At 38.9% G+C, this 24747-nt stretch overlaps 1 long non-coding RNA gene across 2 annotated transcripts in view; it reads left to right on the plus strand.

Moving 5' to 3' along the window:
* Nucleotides 1-4790: 4790 nt before the first annotated feature.
* LOC114628542 overlaps nt 4791-24747 on the plus strand; it is a 46778-nt gene continuing 26821 nt past the window's right edge. The window contains exons 1-3 of one of the 2 annotated variants that reach the window (XR_003712484.1): nt 4791-4937; nt 6631-6725; nt 14511-16788. This is a non-coding gene — a long non-coding RNA (uncharacterized LOC114628542). Of the gene's footprint in view, nt 4938-6630; nt 6726-14510; nt 16789-24747 lie in introns of those variants that run through there. The other variant, XR_003712485.1, reaches the window with a different exon arrangement.

Raw genomic sequence — 24747 nt, forward strand, 5'->3', positions numbered from 1 at the left:
ATTTCCCAGCAAAGATACAATTCCTTTGTAAGGTCTGGGTAGAGAGACATTTTTATGTAGTCAAATATAAAATAACCCAACTACTAGAATGAGCTCTGACTCATTATTTTATAAAATAATAACAAAATAGGGATGTTTGAAACACTAATTTGTTTCACTCGGTTGTGAGCTGCCTCTTAAATATTATTATTCCAATTGTATAAAAGATCAAACTTGGATAGTTGGCCATATAAACTTTTACTTGCTTGTTTAATATTATCTTAGTTCAGTTTTAAACATAAAAATTCTTTACTACTTAAATTTTAATGCAGGTGTTTCATGGGTCTTAAAATTATTCTGTTTAGAATCACTTTCTGGGCTAAGTACTGCAGTGGCTCGTCTTAGAAACAGAAGATGTGTTTTGAAAACCTAACAGGATCAAAGAACATGAGTGCTCAGAGGACTTAGAAACACACACACACGCTCCTACACAGGAAAAGGGGAGAGAAGGTACTTTAGAGGGTATAATTATATCACTTCATGAATACAAGTATTTGTTGATGAGGAGCAGAAAATTTGACATACAACCAAAATGAAAAATAAGAACAATTGCAAGACTTATCTAACTCGTTATATATTATTTTTATTCTTCTTCATTTGCAAAAACATTCAGAAGCATTGCCTCCCTATCCTACCTGTCCACCTCTTCTTCCTGTCTGCCACTGTTGTGGGGTATTTCTTAGGAGTGTCCTCTATCCTTTTGGACTGGCTGGTTTGGGGTCAAGTTGACACAAGCTAGACTCATCAAGGAGAAAGGAGCCTCACTTGAGGAAATGCCTCCAGGAGATCAGCTGTAAGGCATTTCTTTTCTTTTTCTTTTTTTATTGGATATTTTATTTACATTTCTGATATTATCCCCTTTCCCCATTTCTCCCCTGCCCAGAAACCCCTAATCCCATCCCCCCTCCTCCTGCTTCTATGAGGATGTGCCCCCACCCACCTCCCACTCCCATCTCTCCGCCCTCGAATTCCCCTACACTGGGGCATCCAACCTTCAAGAGACCAAGGATCTCCTCTCCCATCTATGCCCGACAAGGCCATCCTTCCCTACATATACAGCTGGAGCCATGGGTCCCTCCTTATGTGCTCCTAGGCTGGTGGTTTAGACCCTGGGAGTTCTGGTTGGTTGGTATTGCTGCTCTCCCCATGGGACTGCAAACCCTTTCAGCTCCTTCAGTCTTCTCTCTAACTCCTCAATTGGGAACCCCAAGATCATTTCAATGGTTACCTGTGAGCATCTGCCTCTGTACATGTCAGGCTCTGGCAGACCTCTAAGGAAACAGCTATATTAGGCTTCTGTCAGCCTGCACTTCCTGGCATCCAGATCAGCATCTATCTTTGGTGACTGCACATGGGATGGATACCCAGATGGAACAGTCTCCAGATGGCCCCTCCTTCAGTTTTTTGTCCCACCCTTTGTCTCGATATTTGCTCCCATGAGTATCTTGTTACTCCTTCTAAGAAGGACTGAAGCATCCACACTTTGGTCTTCCTTCTTCATGAGCTTCTTGTGGTTTGTGAGTTTTGAAGACCCAGAAACGAACCCACACACCTATGGTCACTTGATCTTTGACAAAGGAGCTAAAACTGTCCAGTGGGAAAAGGACAGTATTTTCAACAAATCGTGCTGGTTCAACTGCAGGTGAGCACATAGAAGAATGCAAATTGATCTATTGTTATTTCCTTGTATAAAGCTCAAGTCCAAGTGAACAAAGGACCTCCACATAAAACTAGAAAATAGCATCCTGAGTGAGGTAACCCAGTCACAAAAGAATACACATGGTATACATTCACTGATAATTGGATATTAGCCCAAAAGCTCGCAATACCCAAGATTCAACTCACAGACCACATGAAGCTCATTAAGAAGGCATTTTTTTTCAATTAGTGATCAATGAGGAAGTGCCCACACCCACCCATCGTGGTTGATACCATCCCTGAATAGGTGGTTCTGGGTTCTGTGACAAAGTAGGCTCAACAAACCCGGAGAAGCAAGACAGTAAGCAGCACTCCTCATGGCCTCTGCATCAGCTTCTGCCTCCGAGTTCTTGCCCTGTTTGAGTTCCTGTCCTTACTTCCTTTGGTGATGAACAGCAATGTGGAAGTGTAAGCCAAATAAATTCCTCTCCAACTTGCTTTTTGGTCATGATGTTTCAATGCAGTAATAGCAACTCTAAGACAACTTTTTCTAAGATTCAAGGGGGGTCTACTACATGCCAGTATCCTGGATGAAATTTAAAGGGCAGGGTGTGTAGTGTATTCCTATACTTTCCGTGGGAAGCATAAGTTTTATTTATGTGAAAGGATGGTGGTAAAGACCTGGTATAACTTTTAACTTATACGTTAAACATTCACATGTAACTTCTTTACTCTTGTGATGATAGTAAAGACCATTAAGTTCCAAAATAAGAAGTAACAATTTTTCTCCCAATGTCCTGAAGACATGAAGAGGATTTCTGGTGTGCTTTGTATTATCAGAATAACTGTACTGAAATTCTGACCAGAGCAATGAAGAATTAGGTGAAAATGTAGAACGTGCCAGCATCAATAGCTCAAGTTTCTTCTCAGATAACTCATTTGGTAAATACATTTTCAAATGCTTTATTAAGACGCTCTTCACTCATTTATGGTATAAATATGAGCATGCTTTCATACAATCTTAGATATTTGCAACCATCGAAATGAGTTGAAGACTTCTAACTATGACATTCAGAAACCTCATACCCAGTACTGTGATCTCCCCTTTTCTCTATTTGCCACTTGAGGGACATTTGGGTTTTTACACTTTCTGTCTGTTTTGAATACTAATTCTATAATAATGTTTAGCTTTTGTGTGCATGTAACTTTTTATTTCTCCGTGCTGTGCCACAAGAAGTTGAAATGCTGGGTCATTAAGGAACTCTGCAGTTCCGCAGGTAATTCTCTGAGACTCTTCAAGGTTGTTATCTGGAGGAGCCACCATGCTTCTTTCTCATTACCGCTACAGTACGTGAGGGCTCTGAGCTTTCTGCATTCTTGTTAGTGTCTGTTGGGTCTCATCATCTCAGGAGTGTGCAGCATCCTCTCATTGAAGTCCCCCTTGATGAACAATAGTTTTGAGAATATTGTTATATGCTTCTTGACCACTTCAAGAATTTTTATTTTTGTGTATTTGTTATGTGTCTCTGAATGTGCCGCTGTACACAAAAGCCAGAGTACATTAGACATTAGGGCTAAACAAGCATGAGGACATAAGTTCAAATCCACAGCACTCCCACTAGAAGCCAAATTTGGTCAACCATACCCCCTGTAACCGCCTTGCTGTGGGTATGGGAGGACCACTGGGGCTTGCTGGCTGCCAGCGTAGCACCCTGGGTTCAGTGAGAAGCCCTGTCTCAGAGGAATAAGTCAGAGACAGACAGAACAGGGCAGCTAATGTATTGTTTAATATTTGAAGATGTTCAAAATATTTCCTGTTTTCTTTTGTTGCTAGTCCTTTTGGCCTCATGGCTAAAAGCCCTTTGTCAAATTCCAGGTGACAGGGATTTAGCTTTAAGCTTTCCTCCCAGTCACACATTGTTGACACTTATTTTAGGGTCTCTGATAGACTTTTTTTTTTTTAAAAAATTGTTTTATTTATTTACATTTCAAATATTGCCCCCCTTTCCCATTTCCCCCTCCAAGAGTTCTTCACCCCATACCCACCCTCCTTTTGCCTCAGGGAAGGTGCAAAATTTCTCTTGTCTTATCCTTTTCTTTCTTCTTTTTTCCTCTTTCCTTCCTTGCTTGTTATTTTATTTTTATTTAGTATGTTTAGGCAGGTGCAGCTATAGTTCTAATAGACATCAAACCTAATCTCCAGATGAATGAGGAATATACCCATTTTAATCAATACTGATTTTTCTAATCTATGAACATTTGCTTGTTTCTTTTCAAAATATATTTCATGGTGGTTTGTAGTTTACAGACTGCATTACAGGTTTAATGCCTTTGGTGCTGCTTTCATTTAATTTATTATGATGTACTTTATTCTTTTTGTGTTATTATAAATGAATTTAAAATTTTTACTTTTATATCATTCCTTACAAGTGTACAGAAATACTATTGATTTTTGTATATTTTTTGTTTTTTTAAAATCTTGTTGTATTCTTTATAGTTATAATAGTTGATGGAATACTCTTGACATAAAATAAAAAGAACAGGAAGCTTCTATATAATTGAAGCTGCCTCCTTGCATAATGAGAGCAGGCAACTGTAATGCCTTCTCTTTGCCTAGTCAAGTCAGAGAACACAGCCAGCCTACCCAAGTAGCCCTGTGTTTGCTTGCAGGCCATACCTCCCACGCCTGCGTCTCAATGAGGGACTACAAAAAATATGAAAAGTAAACCCCACCTTGCAAACATTCATGCTGAGAGGACAGAGTTAAGTCAGTGCCAGGGTGACTCCATGACAGGGTACAAACTGGAAGTTTGTGAGACTAGGCCTAAGTTTCTGTTTCCCAGAATTGAAAAGTCCAAAACAAGTCAATTCCAGGAAAAAAAACACCCCTTACGCTCAGCCAATCAGGAAGCTGTCCAATCGCCTAGCCTGAGCCAAGTGTAGTTAATCAGCAAAAGTCTTCAAAATGCCCCAGAACCTTAACCAAGGCATCTATACCTGGAGATAGAATCAACCAATCAAGGAAAAGAAAGGTAAAAGTCACTCACTCGTACCCTAATAGGTTTTAAATTGACCATGCAAAGTCTACACTTCTGTCTTCCATCCTGATGTATGGTGGACCTGTGCATGTGGGTTCTCTGCAGAATAAATGATCTTTGCTGTTGCATACAATTTGAATCTGGAGTATCATTCTTAGCAAATCACGAACCCTTACAATGCAACCTTTCTTTCTCTATTTCTTATGGAGAAAACCCAGGCAGGTAGGTAATTTTAATTATCTTCCTTCTTCTGACTTTAATGATAATTAGATTGATCAGGTTTAGCCAGAAGATTGAAAAAAAAAAAAACCAAGAAACATTTTCAAGGTTGTCAGTGGAATGGCTTCCCAATATCTCTGCCATCCTCTTAGGCACCTTCACAGTGCAAACACTTCCCTCCAGCATGTGCAAATCCTGAATCTTTTGTTTCTAATGTCAAATTCTGCTTTATACATTTCTTTGTTTGGAAACCAATTTTTGTTCATATTGTGTTATCATGGGTTATCAATGTCCTCTATCCTCTCCTAATTAAATGGTAAGAGTTCTGTGCCTTTGGGGAGATCTTCCTACTATTATTTTGCCAAGTAGGCATAGCATCAATCTGCCTTCTAAATACTTTCCCTGTAACCATAGATGAATGCAGCTTTCTTCTCTCATCAGAGATGCCTCTAATTGCAGTGGAATGAGTTAATACAGAGATTCATTACTTATGAAAATACTTAGAATAGGAGACTGTGAAGTACTCAACCCCCCCCCCCCCCACACACACATATCACTCCTTCTACGGTACATAGAGCATTGGACAGGAGGGAGCAGAAAGATTGCAAGAGTTGTGGGTAAAGACTTAAAGTAGTGTCTTCTGGACATAATACAACCACTGCACTCATGTGCTCATAGAGACCATGGCCCAGGGCCTGTCAGTCAACATTTCACCATGCATGGAAAATGGCTCACAGGACCCTCCCTCCTATTGAAAACTACAACAGTTGAAACATGTTGGGGGTAAGGAAAGTCAGTTTTAGTCAGGGTTGTGCCCTCTTATCGATTGTCCACTCTTTAGTGGATGGCCCTTCATCTATGTAAATATAGACTGTTCAAATTGGACTCAGTAAGTCATAGAAATCATAAGACAAAAAATTGAGGGGTGTGGAAGGAAGATAGATAAGACTAAAATACATTGTATATGGGTCTGAAGTTTAAAAAGGGAAAAACACTTTTAAAAATTATAACTAGGTAGATACTTTCATTGTAATATTTTAAAAGTATTTTGAAATAATTACCTATTTTGGGTAATTAGGATAGTGTTTTTCCTAAAGAGCCAACCTTGACTGTGACAATTCTCAGAGTCTTACAAACTTTACTAAATCAATGGTGTGTTAAAAAACAAAATTAAGTTACTTTGCAGTGTGTCAGATGCCCTCTGTGAGGTTAACTTGAGTGTCAATATGATGAATTTTAAAAGAGCCTCACACGAGGCTCACTTGTGGTTACAACCGTTGACGTTATTTCCAGGAAGGGCTAGATCTTGGGGACTCTGACCTCATCAATCTGTTTTAATCGCTTCATGAATCCATCATGTGATAGCCAGGTGGTGACAGGTGTGGAGGGGACTTGGAGGGAGCAGGTCACTTGTCAAATGTCTCTGAGGCCATTTCTCACCTTGGCTCCATCTCTAGTCTACCCCTCTCTGCTTCCCAAGAACACATGCTACTGCTGCTGTGATGTTCTGCCCAACCTCATGTGCAAGCTGACCAGGGATAGCGTCCTTTGAAGCCATGGGCCAATCAATCAATCAATCAATCAATCAAAAAATAAAAGTTTTCTTTCTAAAGTTGTTTCTGTTAAGAGTTTGGTTACAGTCATGAAATAAATGACTAACTCACTCATCCTTGGTTTTTATTTTTATTTTTTAAAGAAGAGCATGTTGAGACCTGGGATAAAAAGCAGTTTGAGTTTGGGTCCAATATCCTAAATTACAGAAAACAAATGCTCAACTGTAAGTTCTGAAAGGTGAGTCGTATCACTTCCTTCCTTCTCCTTTGTCAAATACTCAGGAATGAAAAATCAGTAGTAGATAAATGATGTTTTCTTTCTGTCTTCGTTGGACATGTAATAAAATGAAAAATAAGCATAATTTTGCATGAGCTAAAACTAGGCAACAACTAAAAATCTTACTAATGTCTATTTGTTTACAATCTTAACATAGAAAAAAACCACCAATTAGCAACAGGAATCTCCAGAGCATTAACAAAGTGATAAAGTCATGAAGACGTGTGTTCCTGGGCGTTTAGAAACTCAAAGCTTTGGAAAAAGAAAGATTTCTATGTTAACAAAAGAAGACAACAGGAAGGAGCTGGTGGGTCAGATTCCACTTTTTACATGTTCTCCCCTTGTTCCAGGAGTAAAGTAGAATCTGACTGTGCTGTTCTTCCTATCAGCATAGTCAGCAGTAACCTTAATAGCCTGGAGGTAGGTAAGCCGGCAGAGGGGCAATCACATGGCTATCCCTCCCATGCATCAGCTAATTTCAGACTCTAGAGCTAGCCTTGGGAACTTAAGAAATCCCAAACAGATGCTTTTTCTAAGGGGTAAGGGAGAAAGTCAAATCTGATCTTGCTGAAAAGGAAATAAAAACAAACAGTACATCTGTGAATTATTTAAATCCAGCATTAGAGGACAATGCTGAAAATCAAATTAAGCAGTTCTGTCTAGGCACCTGGTCCTTTTTTTTTTTTTCTATTTTATGCAAATCTATCTTTAAGCAGTGGTTTTGGCTTATTTCCTGTCTGAACGTAAGATTGTGCTTAATTTTTGCCCAAGCTTTCAGCCCAGCCTTATGATTTCCTCATATATGCCATCTTGGTGAGACTTTTGAAGGAAGCTGGCTCTAATCAAAGTGTGTACATGTTAGAGGTGGACTTCCCTGGGTTGGAAACATGGCTGTACATTTGCTACTTGTGTATCCACAGAAAGAAGTTTCATAAACAGACAAAGGCCTCAGATATAAATATTTGCTCTTCAGGCAAATACAGAGAAGGACATTGACACGTAGGCTTCCTCCTGGGTACTGGGATGTAGGAAGGTTTGTGTGGACACAGGGAGAAATAGGATACTCGAAGACTAGAGGATCAGACTGTGTTATTTCCTCTGGAGCTGCAGAAAGCTTTGTGACAAAGAAGACTGCTGTTATTTAGTATGTTAGTTTGCTATGGCTAATGAGGGGAATACCCAAGGAACGTACTTAACAGTGTGTTTATTTTCTGATAGTTCTGGGTGCTGGGGTTCAAGAGCTTGGTGTTAGCAGGAATGCCTTTTAGTGAGGCCTCTATTTTAGTTTGTAGTTGGGTGTCCTCTTGATGTGTCCTTCTCTGTTTTTCTGAGTACTTACTGATCTCTTTCCTCTTTGTATAAGGAGGCAGTCTTATTGAAATAAGGGACTCAGCATTATGGGCTCCCTTAGTCGCAAGACTGTTGAGACACACTCATATCAGAGGATTAGGGCTTCAACATGAACTTTGGTGTGTGTAGTGGACGCAATTTAGTCTACAGCACTCGGAAAGCCATTATTCTGTTTCAAGTGCATTATGGGGTGAAAACTATTCCCCTTCTGCATCCCTCTTCCTCTGTATTACACAGATGATACATATTAACACATGTACATAAGCATATTACATACATGTTGACATCCCTGTGTACCTTACATACATACAGGTAGCCTTGCCATAGCACTTTGCTGCTTTGAATCTATGAGTTTCTGCTCTTCATAGTGCACGATTAGCAACTGTTAGTGCTTGTTGACATTGCCAATGATTGATGCTTCCTATGTGGAAACAGAGATAGACAGTCACATCAACAGTCATAGCAGTAGCAATGTGTTCTTTATTGAGGAATATGCTTATTTGTTTACTGTTCCACTTACCTGAGACACGAAAGCAATTACCATTCCCCTCTCACCAATGTCAGATTGGCTGTAAGAGTTAATGAGTTGCCAGAGCCTACAAAGCTTATAAATCCTAGGCTATTTCCTGTCACAAACTGGAAATTTAACACAATAACAAGAAACTGAGAACCTTGGCAAATCTCTATCTTTATCACATGACTTGACCATTAGTGATAAGGGCAGATTGTTGAGTAAGGAAGCCTTGGATAGATTTCCTGCTGTGTATCATTGCAATGTATGGGGTTGCTCATGTTCATTGTTTACTATTGCTCTCCTGTAAGTTTACATATTTCTGTTTTTGAACTGCCCTAGAAGGATGACAAAGAGTAACAAACACTGGGAGAAGCACAGAATGTGACTGGGAGACAAATATAACCAACTCATTTAAATGTACCTTGGAGAACTTGGTATTTCATGGAACCTGTTCAAATAATATAATAGCATAGAGAAAAGCATGGGGTGTCTAAAGAGGTCAAGACATAGTTTATTATCCCATAGTCCTGGGATATAAATGGAAAGTAAGGAAAAGATTGCCAGGCTGGGCAGAAGGTGATCAGAGCAGAGTCACAGTATGTTTTTATGAGATAGCGTTTATATTTAGCTGCGGGGGGTTGTTCTGTAAAATCTTTACAAAGAAATAGTTTGTCTTGGCTCAGCCCCTTCTGCATCCCGTTCCCCTAGCCAGAATCCATATTTCCTGTCTTTCAAATTGTTCCCTTGATAAAAAAAATAATGTGGAAACTCAAGCTGTCACAATACTCTGGATTATGTAAATAGGATATACAGCAAGAGCAATCCACCTGAATAGTTTTAAAGCCAACAGAAACCCCTAACTATCTCAAAGTATCATAATTATATAATTGGATCAACAATATGATTTTTAAGACTCTTTGCCCTCTCCCACTACTCCAAGGGGAGAAGAGAAAATACCTACCCGCCCACCTACCCCACATCCTAGCGTTAAAAGCCTATTTACTTCATCATCTTTCTGACTTTCAATCAGTGGAAAGTTCATCAAGATTCTGCTTTTTCCCTATGGGAAGAATTTTATTTCAAACACTTAATCCCCAATCACCTGTAGAGTAGCAAACCATTCTACTTTTGAGGTCATAAAGTTCACACTTCTTAACAGTCTGGTGGAAGCCCCTTAGTTCCTCTTAACTCGGCTCACTATCTATCCCTTTCTCTGTCTATTTTTCTCAGTCCTGTCTTTAGCCTTAAATACAAGTTACTGATCTCTGGATAATGGTATCTTCTGGACCTTTGCTCTGCTTCCTTCTCCATTCGTGATCTTACAAACCTTCATGCTATTATCTTCAGTTTTCTTGCTTCTTGCTGCAAAAGTTGCAGCTATCAAGAAAGGAAAAAAGACAGGAAAGAAATAAACAAGAAGGGGACTTTCTATGGCTGCCCCTGTGGAGGATTCTTCCTGTAATGGTCCAGAGGACAGACAGCTTAGATACAAGATCAGGAAAGCTGGGAGACCATGGGAGCAAATATAAAGAGTTAGATTAAGAGTAGAGAAATGAGAATTTAGGCTATTTCAATGGAAATTAGTATGAAAAACTGACAGAAAGAAAAAGTTCCACTGAAAAATCCACTAAGCAAATAGCAGAGTTTAATGAAATAGCCACAGAGAAGATTTGCCTTGTGTGTGTGTGTGTGTGTGTGTGTGTGTGTGTGTGTGTGTGTGTGGTGGGGCACAGAGATAATCCAAATGAGGAACATACAAGCGAACATTTAAACAGAGGCCCTTAAGATGAAAAAAAAATGAAAAATAATAATAATTGACTTACAGTGTCCCAAATAGAAACAAGACAAGCAGAAAAAAAAGCTGACATTTCCACAATGATAACTGAGCTCAAGGCTTCGAGCAGACATTGCCTACCAGGCATGGACCTGAAAAAATCCACTACCTTTTTGTATTTGTCAAATCTAGACCCTTAGCTAAAAGGCCTTGCAAGAAGAGGCGTACATATATATGTACCTGTATCAAATTGTCTTTTCCACTGCTCACGGTGCTTCCCCAACAATTCAGATGACCAGTAACATGGGACTCACATTCTTCCTTAATCCTTTCAGCATGTCAGTGAAAGAGGGTTAAGTAAACTCTGCAGGTTACTAGTAAACTAGACTGGTATAAGAAGCTACAACTCAGGCCTTCTGGGGATGAAGGGTGAGCATTTTATAGAATGGATGTAATAGTTAGTGAAATAATGCAGTGAAGAATGCTTGTTAGAGCCAGCCTGTGAGGCTGCTGTCTGTTTGGTGGGACACTTACTGTTCAGCCTGGCTGCCTCCCAGTTCTGAGTTCTCGCTAATGGGTTCCTTAACAGTGTCTTCTTAGATAGACGATGCTGTACAGAGATACCCTAGGATGAGAGTGTCTGCGAGAAGCAGCAAGGTTTATTTTCTGCTGGGTGGATATTCCCATACAAAGTATATGAGTTCTGTAGTAGCTTGAAGTCTGAGTGCGGCTCTGGTTCCTCCTCCTTGTCCGCCTTTCGACCTTTTGTATATTATTCACTCTCCCTCTGAATCTTCATAGATCATGGGGTTTGTAAATCTGTCGACTTCTTAAGGCTTTTGTGAGGATTAAGGGAGACAATGCCTGTAAGAAGCTTAGAATAGCACCCAGGGCTTTGATAAGATGCATGAAACAAATGAGTATTTCATGAAGAGGCCTCTTCCATGGTCCTTGCTGTACGATACTGAACGAAGAGCCAGAACTTTTACCTGACACTAGACCACACACTTGACAAGTGCCCAAGTTAGATTTTAAGTGTAAGTGTAAGTCTGTTCATACTACACCAGGATAGCAAACTACAACCACAAGAAATAAATTAGACTGAATTGGAGGAGGTTAATATGAGTTATCTGAAAATCAAGGTCACCTATGATGAGAACAAGAAAAGGGTAGGCCACAGAATGTTGCAATTGACCCTGATTTCTAGGAGAAGCCTTAAACAGGGTATGAGGGAAATACGACAGAGTTAGAACTACGGAGAGAGTTGGTGGTTATTGGGAGAATGTGTATGGCCTTAAATTCAACTTTCAGCTCTATACAAACTGAGAGTTTGAAAGATTTATAGAAAGTAAAGGCAAACTGTAAAACAAAAGATTAGGAATTAACCTGTAATCGAAGGAGAGCAAATAATTTTACAAGAATAGGAAAAGAGCCATAATAGTATGCATTGCCTTGGTAAATCATAGTGCATATTCACAATAACATTAATATTAGTTACTGATTTAATCTAAAGAATTCTGCTATGTTAGGTGGAGGAAGCAATGTGCTGGAATTTTGGCTTCCTTTCTCAAGGAGAAGAATCAGTAAATAATGTGTAACACAGAAAAGGAAAGAATTATTAACGTAAACATGCTATGTCGAATAGAGATGTGACTTCAAAAACAGATAAAAAACATTAAAGGATGTAGACTGGTTTACTTCTCCAAGAAAGGATTTAGAAGATTAGTGAATCTAGGGTTAAGAAGGAAAACTTTTTTTTACTATTATTTTATATCTTTAAAGAATTTTTTTTTCTTGGCACTAGGGATGTAGGGATGCAACTTAGGGCTTTGCACATGCTGTACCACTGATCTATACCCACTTCTGTAACACTTAAAAAATATTTTGAGGCAGGTTCTCAGTATGTGTTCCAGTTTAGCCTGGAGCCTGCTCTGGATCTCAGGAAGGGTGATTTGTGATTATTCAGCCTTAGCCTCCCAAGTAGCTAGGATTATCAGCCCTCGAATGATCTTTAAATCACCCTCATTTTTTTCTAGTTATCTATGCTTATTTAAGTAATAAAACATTTTCTCTTAAAAAATGACTTAATTGGGGGCTAAAGAGATGGCTCAGTGGTTAAGAGCATTGTCTGCTGCTCATTCAGAGGTACTGAGTTCAAGTCCCAGCAACCACATGGTGGCTCACAACCATCTATACTAGGAACTGATGCCCTCTTCTACCATGCAGGTGTACCTGCCGATAAAGCACACATGTACAATAAATAGACAGACAGACAGACAGACAGACAGACAGACAGATAGATAGATAGATAAATTGTACCTTAAAATGATTTAATCACAACTTCAGTTAATATTTGCTAGTGTCTGTATCTCGTCATATACTTTAAATTGTGTCTCTATTTCTGTCATATTCCTTAAAATATTAAACTATCCATTGTCTATGAGTATTTGAAATGGACCAAAGAAAGGGCTAGCCTGGGTGGGAGGAAGATTTTGGTGTGTGTGAGGCTGAAGTCAGCAGCCTCACAGGAGGGTCTGTTGAGTAAGAGACACTCAATGTCAGTATTTGTAAGTCCCCATTTCCAGCCTGGCTTGTTACAAAGATTCTCTTATCACCTGCCTGAGACGGCATGGGAGACAGGAGGTAAGGCTCCGTGCATTACCACACACAGTCTCATTTAAGTTGTGTGTGAGCACAGCCTTCAGCTGCTACTGGAATCTCAAGTGCAGAGCGGTTATTGGTTTAATCACCCAAGAGAGGCACTAACTAGCCTGGCTCTGGAGGGAGGGGTGTCCTCAGAGCCTGATTGGTCCTCATTTAGGCCTGCTCAGAACCCTTCTCTTTGCTTTCTCACCTGGAATCTATCCCCCAGCTGGCTTTGTCCCGAATCTCTGCTTCTGTGTTTGTCTTCTTCACAGCGCAGCCTGTAGGCTCTTCACGTCCGCTGTCTGTGCTCTGGTAATTCAATACCTGTTTATCCTTCAATTTTCTTTCCCCCAAGGATTTTTTGTCAGCGTATATCTACTGAGTGGTCTCCCTTTATTTATGCTTAGGGTATGGGGAGGTGGAACCTTTTGCTTTATTTCTGTGTTTGTTTAATTCTTTCTGGTTGTTTTGGTGGCTTTTTTTTTTTCAGCATGGCTGAGATGAATCCATATTGTCTCCATATAGCTTATTTAGAAGTTCCATTATTATTATTCACTTAAAGAAAAGTCTTTAGTCAGTAGACTGAAATTAGGAATTTTATTAGTGTTATTTAAAATATTAATGTTATTTCCAGAGGACAGGGCATATTGAACTGTTTTTTTTTTCCTAAGCAAGTTTCTAGATGACTCATGCTGAAGTTTGAGATCTATAAATTTATTTATCAGAATCATTAAGTATTGAAAGAGAAATCTACTCCCACATGGTTCAGGAAAGAACAGTGCATAAGAAAGAGCAAATCCCCAATTCTAGATTTATCTTCGCCATCTTGGACAAAATACTTTCTCCCAGGGCTTTAGTAAAAGAATGATAATTAGTTTGTGTGGTGGCTAAGAGGCCATCTGGACCAGTTATACTCACCCTTCTTAATTAATGCTGCCACTCTATATCACAGTCCCTCATGTTGTGGTGACCACCGACCACAACATTATTTTTGTTGCTACTTCATGAGTGTAATTTTATTTTTTGAAAATAGAAGTTTGCTAAAGAGGTCAAGATCCACAGGTTGAAAACCTCTGAGGTAGGTTAAACATTCTATAGCTCTGCTGGGCAGACTGACTTCACCCCTTGAACTTGCTGCACTCACAATTGGTTTAATGCAGACTGTGAAATGCACATCATTGGTGTCCAGTGAAGTACTTTTTTTTTTTTTTGCTTTGATTATATTATGCTTTTTTGCTTTATTAAAGGTTCTGTATTAAATACTTTTATAAATTAACATTTATTTATTTATTTATTTAGACAATCTTAGAAACCAAATTCAGGGACTTGCATATTCTAGGCAAATATTCTTATCATATTGCCAGCCCAGGGACTTATTTATTTTTAAATTTTATTTTTTATATCATTTTATGTATATGGGGTATTTTGCCTACGTGGATGTCTGTGTACCACATGGATGCAGTACTGAAGAAGGCCAGAAGAGGGCGTCTGTTCCTGTGGAACATGAGTTACAAATGATTCGTGAACAGCCATGGCAACTGGGAATTGAATCTCAGCCATCTGCAAGAGCAGCAAGTGTCCTCCACAGCCTCCCATGAATTTACTTTAATTCTTATATAGAGCCTCAAAGAAAGAATTTGTAAAAGTACAAGAATTAATGATTTTATTCATTACTTATATTTACGTAACTATGAATTCATTTTAAAAGATAAACACTGCTAATTAGTACAGTAAATTGAATTTTTCTTTGTAAACAGACCTACTTAAGTTCAAAACTGCGCGTTGATTCAGTGAAAACTGTGAAGTAGCTCTGGGATCCTAGTGTGTGGATGTGATGAGGGCTAGAAAGGCCCTATGCAGACAGTGTAGCTGGTCACACACATCCTGTGTGTCACGCTCTTCATGACTGGGCCTCTGTACATATATTAGTTTTCCACTTGGTCACATCTTTAAATGTCTAGCTCAAAGGTTGCTTGCCTATTGAACTGTGCAAGGCAGAAGAGTTTCATCTTCTCAAACAGTTCAGTGCATTGTGACTGCCCTATTTACACGGACCAGAGGCTGCATCTTACTCATCTCTGCATTTCCAATACATCACTGTGCTTGGCTTACAATGAATGCTCAATGAACATTGGCTGAAAGAATAGGCCAAGTCACTGCTTCACTCATCGTAACAGGAAAATGTTTCCTATTTCTGATTATTTATATTTATTTATTTATTTTATTTATTTATCACTAACTCTATACCATTGGCCGCTGCTTTTATCTCAATTGGCTGCAGCTTTTACCTCATTAGTTGCAGAGTACGATGCCCTACAATAGTCCCAGAAGGAAAAGCAGGCCTGATATTGAGGAGATCAATTTAGGAACAGAGAGGCTAATTAGCATTTCCAGTCAGCTCAGGAATGGCTCCAAAAGAGAGAGAGGCTAATCAACATCCCTCAGACAACCGAAGTGAAAACCCGACCTGCTGGTCAAGCATGTTCCACAAGATGACTGTCAGCCACCCACGTTCCACAAGATGACTGTCAGCCACCCACAGGCAAGGGAAACCCCTGCCACCTCATTCCTTAAAGACCAGTCAGTTTAAAAGTCACACTGTTCTGACAATAATAATGTGCCTAGTCGTTGTTTCTCTAGTCTACCCCTTAAACAGTATAAGAACCGACTAAATGGGCAGTTTATGGTCACCACTCCACCTTCCGTGTAGGACGATCCCCATGTGTTGGAGCATTAAAAATTCCTCTTGCTTTTTGCAGTGACTCTCGTCTCTACATGGTTCACTCAGGGGGTCTCAGGTAAACTAAGGCCCTGGTTGCTAGAGTCTTACAATATCAGGGTCCAGAAATAAAGAAAAACTCTTTGAGATTCCCCCAACTGTGTTTCTGGGAGTAGAAACTCAGGGTGTAAGCATATTGGCAAATGCTCATGTTAGACAGGCCCTTTCCCACAGAACCACACCAGAACCTTCTTGGAGGCTTCGAGCCTAGTGTTACATTTATGACAATTTTAAGAAGGAAATACTTGTCATTGAAATGGGGAATTCTGAGTGAGGTGACAAAAGTCTGGGATTAATGTCCTTCCATAGAAATCGACATTCCCTACCTTCTATTAGGGTAATTCGTAGTTTGCATACTTTATACTATGGAGTCTAAAGCTCACGAAATCTGAGTTCACAGTGTATGTCTACACACATCATTTAATTTTATCCCCACAATAATGGTTCGCAATTGGCCTAATGTGACAGAAAGGGGAAGTAAGCGCTAGAGGTTGGTCAAACGATTGTCCTGTATCACCAAGCTTGTAGTTAGTTAGACCCGAAGAAGTCATAGAACTAGATAGGGAAGCTGGGAAGTCAAGAGTGGCCCACTACTCTTTTAGAAATGAGATTTAATTGAAGCAGAGGCTTGCTTTTATGAGACAGCATCTCCATTTCACACATGGAGAAGAACTGGAGACAGAGAACTGGCTATGGACTTTGTTACACAGCCAAAGAGTGGTGCTGTGGGTAGGTGACTCGTGTTCTGCCTTTGGTGTCCAAATGGATCCTGGTTCTAGCTCTGTGATTGTGAGGGGTTTGTTCTCCTAATCTTCTGTGAGCTACCACTTGTCAAATGCTTGACAAAGAGCAAATGCTCTAGAAAACATTGTAATTTGTATTCAAATCTTTTGATATCCTATTACTTTCCAATGGCAAAATAAATAAATAAATAAATAAATAAATAATAACTTTAATACTATGTACTATGGGTGGACACCCTATGTATGTCTCCTTTAAGTTTCTTAAGAATTGATTACTAATTGCATTTGAGAAGAAACATGAAAATGCTGGTTAATTAACTTTTTCTGGTGTCAATCCCAAGTCTGTCTGACTTTCAGGACAGACTCTTTTTTTTTTTTAACTTTTATTTTTTTAATGTATGAGTGCGCTCCAGAAGAGAGCATCAGATCCCATTACAGATTTTGTAAGTCATCACATAGTTGCTGGGATTTGAACTCAGGACCTTTAGAAGAGCAGCCAATGCTCTTAACTGCTGAGCCATCTCTCCAACCCCAGGACAAACTCTTAATCTCATTATTTCCTCTATAGGAATTTATCATTCGTGAAAAACACAGTGATTGACTTCATTAATGCCCACTAAATAGTCAGCTACTCTCCATGAAGGTTCTGCTCACCTGCATCTGGGGCTAGCCTTCTGTGACTTCCTTAAGCCAGCTGCTTCTTGAATCTTAAAATATCCATCACTGCAGCTTCTTTATTGAAATTCTATTTGTTCTTTGAAGCCAAATTCACATAGCAGTGAATCCTTAAACGACTTCTCAGATCAAAGACAGAAGACGTGTGTTCTCAGAATCCAGTACAATTCTTGTTTGTACTTTACTCAACGGAGTTCACATAGTGGTACATGTCTTAAAGTAGCCTCAGAATTTTGTACCTTTAGCCTATTTTGTAGGAGATAATGGGAGACATACACATACACCCACGTGTGTGTATGTGTATACATATATATGTGAATATTAAAAAATTTAAAAACAAATTAAGCCATCCATCAAGAATGTATAAGAACGTTTCTTTTTCAAAAGCTGTCTTAATTGTGTGTTAGAGTGTACATGAGTGTCAGTGGAAGTGTGTGCATGTGAGCACAGGTGCTCACAGAGGCCAGAAAATGTGTCCCCTGGGCTGGAGTCAGGTGGTTATGGATGCTGGGGATTGAACTCCTCCGAAGATGCTTATGTGCACTTAACTCTTGAGTCATCTCTCCAGCAAGAACGTTTCTGGTTGAAACATCTTATTATTTTGTAAGCACTTGAGATCCTCCCTTTGCTTGACACTTTTTGTTGTAACATCAAATGTTAGGCACATAGTAAATATTTACCTATTTTAGATCTCGAGTTCTCTTTATAATGCTAATTTCACATTTGCATTTAGCTCAGTACAATTAATTTAAAAGCCTCAAATAAAGACAAATAACAGACAGAACAGATAATTTATTCTAACGCCTTATCTCTGTTTCTCATTTCACAGTGTCTCTCTTTAACTCATTTTCCATTCTGTGTCAGCAGCTCATGTTTTATGCTACTCAAAAATTACTTGGTAAGACTTCAATCCACTTCAGCAATGCCTGTATGCTGATTAATTCATCATTCAAAGGCTAAAACCCATGACATGGCAATTTAATATTTGTTTGTGTCCAAACCTCACCAAAAATTATTATACATTTCAAGTTTGTCTTGTAGCTTTGCGTTTGAATGACCTCTTATGATTAATTGGAAATGGAGAATGCCATAGATGTAAACCATCAACTATCTGACTTACCACTAGATGACTGGGAATGGCAGTGTGAGAGAAAGAATCAGTTGGATTAGTAAAATGTTACGTAAAAAGAGTGTTTTAAATATAGAAACACAACTTCATGTACCTTGGCATCTAAGTGACCATAGAGTATTTTTCAAGTAGAAGCCTTAGTACCATTTTTCTCTTTTCACTTTATTGAAAATAGATTCTTTTCTCATAGAATATATTCTGATTATGGTTACCAACCTTGTTTCCTTCCAGTTCTTCCCAATCTTCCCTCCCATCTAGAGCTACTCCCTTTCTGTTTCTCATTAAAAACAAAACAAAACAAAACAAAGAAACAAAAGCTGCTAAGAGATAATAATAAAATATAACCAAATAAAATAAGATAGAACAAAAATGATCACCAAAATTGGACAAGACAAACCAACAGAAGGGAAAGCACCCAAGAGAAAGCACAAGAATCAGAGACCCAGTCATTCACACACTCAGGAATCTCATTAAACACACTGAACTGGAAGCTATAACATATACTCGGAGGACTTGGTCCAGGCCAGTGTAGGTTCTGTTCCTTCTGCTTCAATTTCTATGACTGCATAAGAACCTTGACCTTGTTGATTGAGAGGTCCTTATTTTCTTTGATCTTGTTGATTGAGAAGGCCTTATTTTCTTGGTGTCTCTCATCCCCTCTGGCTGTTATATTCTTTCTGCCTCTCATTCTGTGGGTTCCCTGGGCTCTGAGGGAAGGGATTTGATGGAGACATTCCATCTGGGGTTGAGTGTTCCAAGGTCTCTCACCCTTTGCATAATGACTGGTTATGGGTCTCTGAATCTGTTTCAATTTGCTGCAGCAGGAAGCTTCTCTGATGATGGTTGAACAAAGCATTGGTCATATTTGTCTTTCTAGGTCTGGGTTAACTCACTCAGAATGATTTTTTTTTAGTTCTATTCATTTGCCTGCAAATGTCATTTTTTAAAAATAGCTGAGTAATACTCTATTCTGTAAATGTACCATATTTTTTTAAATCTATTTTTTCTGTTGAGGGAGATCTAGACGGCTTCCAATTTTGGGTTATTATGGATAGAATGCAATGAACATGGCTGAGCAATGTCTTTGTTGTAGGATGAAGCATCCTTTGGGTATATGCCCAAGAGTGGTATATCTGCATTTTGAGGTAGACTGATTCTGAGATTCCAGAGGAACTGCCACACTGATTTCTGTTGTGGCTGTATGTTTGCTCTCCACCCACAATAGATGAGTATTTCCCTTGATCCATGTCCAAGCCAGTATGAAGTGTCACTTGTTTTATTGATCTTAGCTATTCTGACAGGTGAAAGATGAAATCTCAAAGTAGTTTTGATTAGTGCTTTTCTGTGGATGTGCATAATTCTTTAAATGTTTCTTAGTCATTTTCCTCTATTGAGAATTCTACTTGGATCTGTACCCGAGTTTTAATTGTTTTATTTTTAAAATTTGTTTTATTTTTTAAATTTAATTATATATTTTTTACTTATTCACTTTATATCCCCCTCACTGCTCCCATCCTGGTCACCTCCATCCACAATCCTTCCCCTACCGTCCCTCCTGTTCTCCTCTCCTTGGATATCCTCCCACCCTGGTAGTTCAAGTCTCTGTGAGGCTACGAGCTTCCTCTCCTACTGAGGCCAGGCCAGGCAAACCACCTAGAAGAACATATCCCACGTATAGCTTTTGGGGTAGTCCCTGTTCCAGTTGTTCAGGACCTACATGAAGACCAAGCTGCACATTTGCTACATATGTGTGTGGAAGTCTAGGTCCAGCTTATGTATGTTCTTTGGTTGGTGGTTCAGACTCTGAGGTTCCAGACTAGTTGACTATGTTGGTCTTCCTGTGGAGTTCCAATACCTTTGGAGCCTACAGTCCTTCCTTGTATTCTTCTATAAGAGTCCCCAAGCTCAATCCACTGTTTGGCTGTGGATGTCTGTATCTGTCTGAGTCAACTGGTGGGTGAAGCCTCTCAGTGGACGACATGCTCCTGTCTGCAAGCATAACAGAGTATCATTAATGTCAAAGATTGGTGCTTGCCCATGGATGGGTCTCAAGTTGGGCCAGTTAGTAATTGGCCATTTCCTCAATCTCTGCTCTGTCCCCCATGCCTAAATTTCTTGTAGATGGGATAAATTTTGGGTTGAAAGTTTTGTGGGTGGGTTGGTGTCTCTATCATGTCACTGGGGTTCCTGCCTGGCTACAGGTGGTGGCCTTTTCAGGTTTCATATCCCCAGCTCTCTATGGATGTTTAATTGTTAATAATCTTTTTCTATTATGTACATAGCCATTTTTCTGAATGGTGACCTTTGCCTTACAGAAGCTTCTCAGTTAGAAAAGGTCCCATTTATTTGTTTTTGTCTGCACTATCAGTGTTTGGGTCAGGAAGTCTTCTTCTATGCCAATGAGTTTAAGGCTAATTTCTACTTTCTCGTCTATTGGATACATTGTATCAGGTTTTATGTTGAGGTTTTTGATCCAGTTGTAGTCAAGTTTTGTGCAGGGTGATAAGTATGGACCTATTTGCATTTTTTCTACATGTAATCATCCAGTTTGAACATCACCAGTTGTTGAAGACATTGTCTTTTTCCAATGAATGTTTCTTTCTTCTATATCAAAAATAAGAGGTCCATATCTGTGTGGATTTATGTATGGGCCTTCAATTTGATTTCATTGATTAATGTTTCTGGGGTTTTTTTTGTGCCAAAAAAATAAATATGCTGTTTTTATTATTATAGTTTTGTAGTACAACTTGAAATTGGAGATAACTCCAGCAATTCTTCAGGGCTTTTAGTCCTTCTCCTAACTCTTCCATAATAGTCCCTGACCAGGACTATTCATCCAGAGTTTAGCTATGGGTGTTGGTACCTGTTTCAGTCAGCTGATGGATAGAGCCTCTCAGAGGACAGTAATGCTAGACTCCTGTCTGCAAGCATAAGAGAATATCATAAATAGTGTCAGGGATTGGTCTTGCCCATGGGATGGGTGTCATGTTGGGCTAGTTATTGGTTGGCCATTCCCTCAATCTCTGATCCATCTTTGTCGTTATATTTTCTTTAGGCAGGACAAATTTTAGGTTGAAAGTTTTGTGGGTGGGTTGGTGTCTTTATCCCTCCACTGTGGGATAAAGAGGCTACAGGAGGTGGCCTCTTCTGTTCTCATTTCCCCATTGTTGTTATCTCAGCTAAGGTCACCTGCATTGACTCCTGGTAGCCTCCCCTGTCCCAGGACTCTGGGGCTTCCTAGAGATCCCCCACCACTGTAGCTGTAGATTTTCATTCATTCTCCTTTCACTCTGGCTTACCCTCCTGTCTCTACTCCACAACTGATCGTGATTCCCCCATTCCTCTCCTATCCCCTCTCTCTCCCAGTCCCCTTCCTCCCTCTGCTTTCTATGACTAGTTTATTCCTTCTTCTAAGTGAGATTCAAGAATTATCACTTGGGCCTTCCTTCTCGTTTAACTTCTTTGGGTCTGTCTGATTTATTATATGACTCATGTACTTTATGGCTTATGTGTACCTATCAGTGAGTACATGTCCTTTTGGGTTTGGGTTACCTCACTCAGGATTTTATTTTCTAGTTCCATCCATTTGCCTACAAAATTCATGATGTCCTCATTTTTAATAGCTGAATAGTATTCAGTTGTGTAAATGTAAATGAACCACATTTTTCTGTATCTATTCTTCAGTTGAGGGACATCTAGGTTGTTTTCAATTTCTGCCTATTACAAAAAAGCTGCTATGAACATAGTAGAGCACATGTCCCTGTGGTATGGTGGAACATGTTTGCGGTATATGCTCAGGAGGAGTATGGCTGGGTCTTCAGGTATAACTATATAATTTTCTGGAAAGACTGATTTCTAGAGTGGTTGTACAAGTTTGCACTCCCACCTGCAATGGAAGACTGGTTCTCTTTCTCCACATCCTTGACAGCATCTGCTGTTGCTTGAGTTTTTGATCTTAGATGTTCTGAATGGAATCTCAGGGTTGTTTTGATTTCCATTTCCCTGATGACTAAGGATGTTGAACATTTCTCTAAGTACTTCTCAGTCATTTGCAATTCCTTTGTTGAGAATTCTCTGTTTAGCTCTGTTTCTCATTTTTTAATTGGGTTATCTGGTTTGTTGGAGTCTAACTTCTTGAGTATTTTATATGTTTTAGGTATTAGCTCTCAGTGAAATACAGAGTTGCCAAAGATCTTTTCCCAAACTGTAGGCTGTAGTTTTGTCCTATTGACAGTGTCTTGCCTTACAGAAGATTTTTAGTTTCATGAGGGCCCAATTATCAACTGTTGGTCTTAGAGCCTGAGCCATTGGTGTTCTGTCCAGGAAATTGTATCCTGTTCCAATGTACTCAAGGGTATTTCCCACTTTCTCTTCCATTATATTCAGTGCATCTGTTTAATGTTGAGGTCCTTGATCCTTGATGCACTTGGACTTGGGTTTTGTGCAGAGTGATAAATATGGATCTATTTGTATTCTTCTACATAAAGACACTCAGTTAGACCAGCACCACTTGTTTTAGATACTTCCCCCCCCCACCCCCCAATGCATGGTTGTGGCTTCTTTGTCAAAAATTAAGAGTTCATATGTCTGTGGATTTATTTCTGGGTCTTTGATTCGATTCCATTGATCAACCTGTCTGTTTCTATGCCTATGCCATGCAGTATTTATCACTATTGCTTTGTAGTACAGCTTGATATCAGTGGTGGTGATACCTCCAGAAGTTCTTCTATTGTTCAGGTTGTTTTTTGTTTTTCCATATAAAGTTGAGAACTCTTCTTTCAAGGTCTATAAAAATTGTGTTGGAATTTTGATGGGAATTATATTAAATCTATAGATTGCTTATGGTAAGGTGGCCATTTTCACTATGTCAGTTCTACTGATCTATGGGTATGAAAGTTCTTTCCATCTTCTGAGGATGTTCTTTCTTTCTTTAGGGACTTGTCATATACTTCTTTCACTTGCTTGGTTAGAGTTACATCAAGATTTTTTTTTTTTTTTAATATTAGGGGCTTTGTGAAGGGTGATGTTTCCATGATATCTTTCTCAGCCTATTTATCATTTGTATAAAGGAGGGCTACTGATTTCTTCAAATTAATTTTATACATCCAGACATTTTGCTGAGGTTATTAATCATCTGTAGGAGGTCTCTGGGAGAAATTTTCAGGTTGCTTATATATACTATCATAGCATCTACAAATAGTGATACCTTGACTTCTTCCTTTCCAATCTGTATCCCCTTCATCTCCTTTTGTTGTCTTATTGCTTTAGTTAGAACTTCAAGTACTTTACTGAATAGATAGGGCAAGAATGGGTAGCATTGTTTTGTTCCTTATTTTAGTGAGATTGCTTTCAGTTTCTCTCCATTTAGTTTGATGTTGACTACTGGCTTGATGTATATTGCATTGATTATACTTAGGGATGTACCTTAAATCCCTGATCTTGTTCAAGACTGTTAACATGAATGAGTGTTGGATATTTTGAAGACTTTTTCAACATATAGTGAGATGATCATGTGATTTTTTTCTTTCAGTTTTATTATATATTGTTGATTACATTGATTGTTTTTCATATATTGAAACATCCCTGTATACTTGGGATGAAGCCTACTTGATTTTGGTGAATAATGGTTTTGGTGTATTCTTGCATTCAGTTTGCAAGAATTATATTGAATATTTTTGCTTCTATGAGCATAAATGAAATTGGTATGAAATTCTTTGTTGAGTCTTTTTGTTGTTTAGGTATCAGAGTGACTCTGGCCTCATAGAATAAATTAGGTAGTGTTTCGTCTGTTTCTATTTTGTTGAGTAGTTTGAGGAGTATTGATATTAGCTCTTTGAAAATCAGGTAGAATTTCACCCTAAAAGCATCTGGCCCTGGGCTTTTTAATGGTTGGGAGACTTTTAATGACTGCTTCTATTTCCTTAGGAGTTATAGTACTGTTTAGATAGTTTACCAGATCTTGATTTAACTTTGGTAAATGGTATTTGTCTAGAAAATCATCAATTTCATTTAGATATTACAGTGTTCTGGAGTGCAGGCTTTGAATTGAGACCTGATAAATTTTTTTAATTTCCTCAGTTTCGTTGTTATGTTACCCGTTTCATTTTTTTTTTTGTTGTTGTTGTTATTAATTTCGATACTGTTTGGGTGCCTTTTAGTTAGATTGGCTACTGGTTTGTCATCTTGATTTTTTTAAAAGAACCAACTCTCAGTTTTCTTGATTCTTTGTATTGTTCTCTTTATTTCTAATTGATTAATTTCAGCTCTGAATTTGATTATTTCTTCTGTCTACTTCTCTTGGGTGTGTTTGCTTCTTCTTCTTCTTCTTCTTCTTCTTCTTCTTCTTCTTCTTCTTCTTCTTCTTCTTCTTCTT

This window comes from Grammomys surdaster, unplaced genomic scaffold (genome assembly GCF_004785775.1).
Source record: "Grammomys surdaster isolate TR1022 unplaced genomic scaffold, NIH_TR_1.0 269, whole genome shotgun sequence".
In the NCBI taxonomy this organism is placed as follows: Eukaryota; Metazoa; Chordata; class Mammalia; order Rodentia; family Muridae; genus Grammomys; species Grammomys surdaster.